Genomic DNA, 5,903 nt, shown 5'->3' on the forward strand with positions numbered 1-5,903 from the left:
AGAGAGTGAGTAAAGGGCGGGTAAGGCGTGCTTGGTGTGCCAAGCTGTGGACTGCGGGGGTGTTTTTTGTGATTGAACTACGGCTGAGGGAAGTTAATGTAGGATGGTGGAAAAGACAGTTCTTGTGACATGGAGCATGTTTGTGGGCCTATCGTTTTTATCTGGAAGTGAACCTGGCGGACAGTAGTTTATGTGGTGGAACCAAGTTTCCATAAAGGGCACAGACAGGGAAGCGTTTGGTGCCGTTTTGGCCCCTTTTTCGAATCTGTGGTAGTGTGGCCCTTTGGGCCTAAGGGTGTGTAAGTAACCAGCGGACATTCTGGCTTAGGTAATGCGCCTTTTCGTACCTTCATGTAGTTTCACGGAATAAGTGACCCGTTCGGGTGTTTAACCTAGGCCTTGACAGAGATATCACCATATGAGGATATGGGTTGCTAGACTTGTCAGTTTGTTCAGCGCTCTCGGAGGGAAACAGTTGACGCAGTTCTGTTTGTTCAGTCTGGTGCTACCTGCAATGGAATATGAGACGATAGAAAGATGATGTCTGTATACGAGTACCTATGTTGGAGGAAACTCTGTGTCATGGCACATGCTGTATGGTGCATTGAGCTGAGATGGCTTTGGGAAATGATGTATGTAGTACGATGGAGAAAATAACTTCATATTCATCGAAGATGTGCTTACACGAGGTAGAGGGAAAACCTTGGATGTGAGAATTTATGTCGCTTGAGGAGACAAAGTTAGGTGTATTCATAACAGAAGGGTACTATGATCGTGTAGGACTCAGTCAGTAGCAAGGGTTGTTGGTGAGAACAACCGTCGTTTTAGGGTACATATGATCCCACTAGGTTTCTCGTGGGAGTAGACGGACCTTAGAAGGGTGGATTGTATAGATTCAACTCCATCGGGTTCCTTGCTTTTCATGTAAGTTTCAGCATCGTCAGTCTGCCATCGACTTTGTTATCTCAGGACCCAGGTTGTGATTCACGTCCGATGGTACAGAATAAGATTAACGGTAAGAGAGAGTGAGTAGAGCGATTTCTGTTCCGATTGTACAGTAGGTGTGCATTATCGGGTGCGGTAATCTCCCTAAGAATATGAGCAGTGGGAATAGAGATGAAGGCTAGTCGATTTCCATAGTTGACCTTTGTTATATGTCAACGGGAAGAAGATCAGGTAAAACAGATTACAGTAATGTAGGCGAAGGCGCAGAGTACAATCGGATCTGGACTGTTTTATTCAGAACTCCCAAAGATTTAGGTAACACGAAGGGGATGCTCCATGCTCTAGAAATGAATTTCAGGTGTTACTGGAATAGGTAACGCCCGTGCAATCGAATCTTCTCTTGTGGATGGAAGGAGCACGGGTTAGACTTCTATTAACGATAGCGTGTTTTCATTGGGGCGTATAAGCTCATTCTCCAGGGAAAGGGGAAGTGGTAACAAGTGGGTGTAGATTTTTCTCCGACCTTCGCTTGGAGGACGGCTGACTAGCGGAACCATGGGGCATAGGAAGGTTATCAACAGGATTCTGCCGGTTTCAGCTATTTTCTTTGCTGGGGGAAGGACTGGGTCTTCGAGCTTTCGAACTGGGTCCACATATAGAAGTGACAAAGGTGGAATCCATCGGCACAGGCTATTATTAGGGTAATACCTCGTCGTGGTTATATGTTCTTCTCGGGTACGGGCAACTCGAGTTTGAAGGGGGGGAACGCCGGTTGCCAAGTTACAAGTATACCGGGGTCTGATGGGTACGCTTATCTAGTACGGCAAGGCGGCGTGACGGTGTGAGTGGGGGCGAGAGGAACCAGGCGCCTGCGATAAGAGAATTATCATCTGGGGTTGGAGAGGCACTTATTGACGGACGAACAGTCTGATATATGTTGTAGGCTGCTAGGGTGGAGAAAGGGCGTAGTGGGATTAGATACGAGATGCATGTGCGAGGTTGTGGACTTTATATATACGATATTTTGGTGTTGATGTTAAGGGTGTCTACAAAGTTATGCCTGCTGGTACATTGTGCCATGTATGGTGTGTAAGGACACGCTTAATGACCCGGTACTCGGTGGATATTGTTTCTTCAAGCGAAGCGCTGGTGGCAGTTAAATTTTGCTCACTCTTGATCCAGGCGCATGTGGCTAGCCATGGTGCGATAGGTCGGGCTGGTAAACATCTCATACCGGGAATTTAAAGACTCATGTGGCGCCGGCGACTAGGGACCTGCCCTAATTGAGTGGCCGGGTGCTCAGGTACTCATCACAGGTCACTCCTGCGCAGCCATGGTGTTGAGCCGTGTGAAGGCAAGATATGGAATGGACTGTAACTCAGTGGTACACTCCTTGAAGGAGGGAAATGGGGGAATTTCAGAGGACAGTTCGAGAATTTGCGGAGCTGGTCGCAGCTCATCATAAAGGTACCCTCACAGGACGTGTGCGCTGTGAAATCGACAGAGCTTTGTGATTGGTGAGTAAGGAGATGACATAGGTCGTCCCGTCTGTCTTTAGACAGAGGATGCACTCTGTTCTCTGAAGAGGAGGGTGGGATTTGCTGATGGTCTAATGATGACTAGACGCAGGTTACAGACTGCATGAGAATCTCTTCTTGAACAGAAAATATCTTGAGCGGATCCCGTAACATGTTAAATAGGCATGGACTTAGTGGACGAGGACCATTCGACAATGACGGGCTATGTAGTGTTTAGTAGGAGATGATGGCATGACTGGTTGTAAGTCCTGTCTTTGACAGGGAGGGTGGAGTCTAGCGGGTGAGGTGAAGTGCGTAATAGGTGTTAGGCGGAATGTAAGAAGGGATTACTGCCAAGAAGTTCAAGTTGATCCATGTATTTTATGGCGATTAATTCATTGGACTGTTCGGTGGGTAGTAAGAGTAGCTAGAAAGTGCTCCATGAGAGCAGAGTGAATCAATGCTGTTTGTGTTTTGTTGGCGTCGAGGGGTGTAATTTGGTTGGACTTGTAATACGGAGGTTATGACTGGGCGATAAGGGAGGAGTACATGGAGGTGCTTTGGATTTCGATTAAGACATTTCTCCACTGGGTGGGCGGTTAGCATAGGGTTAGGTCTTTGTAAGCTTTGTAAAGGACCACTGAAACAGGAGGATTAGGAGGCTAGGTTGTTTTAGCTGAGTATGAGGTAGGGGTTCGAATTCTGGTCATGAGTATGATTTAGGGGGATTTATTTAGAAACACGCAGATTTGCATGGGTTTCCCAGCCACAGGGGATTCACGGGGACAGTGTTTGAATGACCAAAAAATGTCTGATTAGTAACAAAATTCATTGGGGACGCAATTTTTATTAGAAGAATCTGAGGTAGATATGTCTATGAGCATGGAGGTGAGCCTCGATCGCTCAGGTACGATCGCTTAGGGGTTTTTCACATAATACTTCGAACGATGTCTCGCTAGGTTTTTCGCATGGGAGGAACGATATCATTAAAATAGGCACTTTATTTTATTCATTTATTTTTTCTGTTGGTTTTGCTTTGTGCTTAATAACATTGGGCATATTTTAAACGTCTGGATTCGCCTAAAACTACCGCTACATTCATCTTCCCGGTTGAGTTTTGTTTACTTTATTGGATGCTTGTAATTTCGTCGAACTTGTGCTAGGATTTCATAATGCATTTTTCATTTTTGTCTTTGTCTCTGTTGTTCAGTTTTTTTTTTTTGTGGAGGTCGCTAACATTGTAAGAGACTTCTGGCAACATAGTGAATTCCGCGAGCTCGAATGCATGAGGCTGTTCAGACACATGGTCCTTGGTACATAAGAAACCATTACAAATTAGTCACGAGCGAAATTGTAAAGAGATAAATGAGATGTATGTAGTAGGGATTGGCGTGAAGCAGAGATGATTATTGGCTAGGAGGGAAGGAATATACGGGAACGCCAAGCTTGGGTCGCTGGTACCGTGACGATTCAATATGGGAGGATGCTGCGGACAATGGCGCCAACATGGATGAACATAGTCAAGACCGAGTAGAAGTCGCATGCAGGAAATGGGACCAAGAGAAGAGCTTTGGGATCAGGAAGGGACCAGCTGTAAGTAGGGTAAGTGTCTGAGGAAGGATAAGCAACGTATCGGCGCTTGGTGGTTCTGGGCTTACAATGTCGGTCCGATGGACACGATAAAGGAGTGCCCATCTTGGTATGCAAAAGTTAAAGAGACGAGATGATGGAGGCGAATGGGAACACAGCTCTTTGAAGCTTCTGAGTCACGTACTGGTCTTTTTCCACGTTCTTCGACCCAAAAGCTCATCCGCTGCAACTGGTGGCCGCATGGGGCTTCCGAGTGTGAAGAACGAAAGAGAGCATTCTTGCCCTTAGATGGCAAGCGAGCCGAGAAATCAAAGGCGATGGCACGGGGCAGAGCACCGGCGTCCTTAGAAATGAGACAAGTTGACTATCATCGGCCTACGCACAACAACGTCGAGTCCCTGCGTTATCATATGTCGTGATACTTCCATGAGAGAAATCAGTGAGATAGAACCTATGATGTAAAGAGCAAAGAATCAAAGAAATAGACAAAAAAATCTGGGTCTAGTTGAAGCCAGTGAAAAGGTCTGATTACCAACGTTTGAGTTCATGATATTTGTATCATGTTAATAGTGGGGCTTAATTTTTCTCGGGATAACGAAAATAAAAAAAAAAAACCAAATTATTTCCGTATTGCGTTCCGCTGACTAGGCAAGGGGATTATGGCTATGTATTTCATCTAATAATGAAAAATTTACATCAGAATACTGGGAAGGTCATCTCTTTTTATATTTGAGAACGTATTCAACTTACTCCAGGATTAAGAATCATCGGGAGTATTATATTTAGGTATCTTAAATTCATAAAAATTTGAACTGACTAAAATCTACAATTACTTGGGTTTGGGAAAATAATTGACACACATTTACTTACATTTAGTGTTTAGGAAGAGATAGTTAATAGATATTAGCAATATCAAATTAATTGTTCGCGGCTCAAAAATATTATGATAGATGAACGTGAACATTCGGTGAATGATATGGAGGAAGAGTATTAATCAATGCAAAGGTGAAACAAAGCGGTGTGTTAGGAGAGTATATCAATAAGATAATTAAGTAATTTGAAATAATATGTGACATAATCGGTTTGCGTCGAACGGAGTGGCTTGTCGCGGGAAAGTAAAGAGGGGGAGGCGTAGGGGACTAGGAAGGGTGCGCTAAGCGGACTGAGGCGCTTTCGTTGGAGGCCTCGTGGCATATACTCCTCACATGGAAAGGGTTTCTTCTGCATGGGATATCAGTGGAAGGCTTCGTGATGGATGCATGGAGGCTTCGGGCCACTGATTCGTCACTTTGGATGGCTCGTGCATGGGATCTATTAACTAGGCTTCGTGCCATGGGACTCATATGGAGGCCTTCGGCATGATCATCATGTGAGGCTTCGGTAGCATGGATCAATTCACTGGATGGCCTTGTGCCATTGGATATGGAGGCTTTTCGGGCATGGTCACTCAGTGGCACGGTTTCGTCATTGGATTCATCTCATGGACGGCTTTCGGGCATGGATCATCACTGGATGATTGTACATGATCATTTGCATGAGGCTTCGTGCCATGGATATCACTTTGGAGTAATTCATTTAAGTCTTTTTTCCGTAAGCATTTTGGCAAGGTTGCTATGGAGGCTCGGATAGAGGGGACTTTGGGGGCTGGGTGGGAAGGCTTTGGTGCCGCTTCGCGTGGAGCCAGTGTGAGTTGATAAATCACTGGATGGCCTTCTTTGCACTGGATGAGACTGGTTGCATGCTACTGGATATCAGGGGGACTTGGCTCTGGCCGCCATGGATGTTTCTGGAGGCTTCGGCATGGATTCGCAGTTTGGAGCTTGTGCAGATATACTGGAGGCTTGTGCTGGT

The sequence above is a fragment of the Salvelinus sp. IW2-2015 genome, unplaced genomic scaffold (genome assembly GCF_002910315.2).
Source record: "Salvelinus sp. IW2-2015 unplaced genomic scaffold, ASM291031v2 Un_scaffold3690, whole genome shotgun sequence".
NCBI lineage: Eukaryota > Metazoa > Chordata > Actinopteri > Salmoniformes > Salmonidae > Salvelinus > Salvelinus sp. IW2-2015.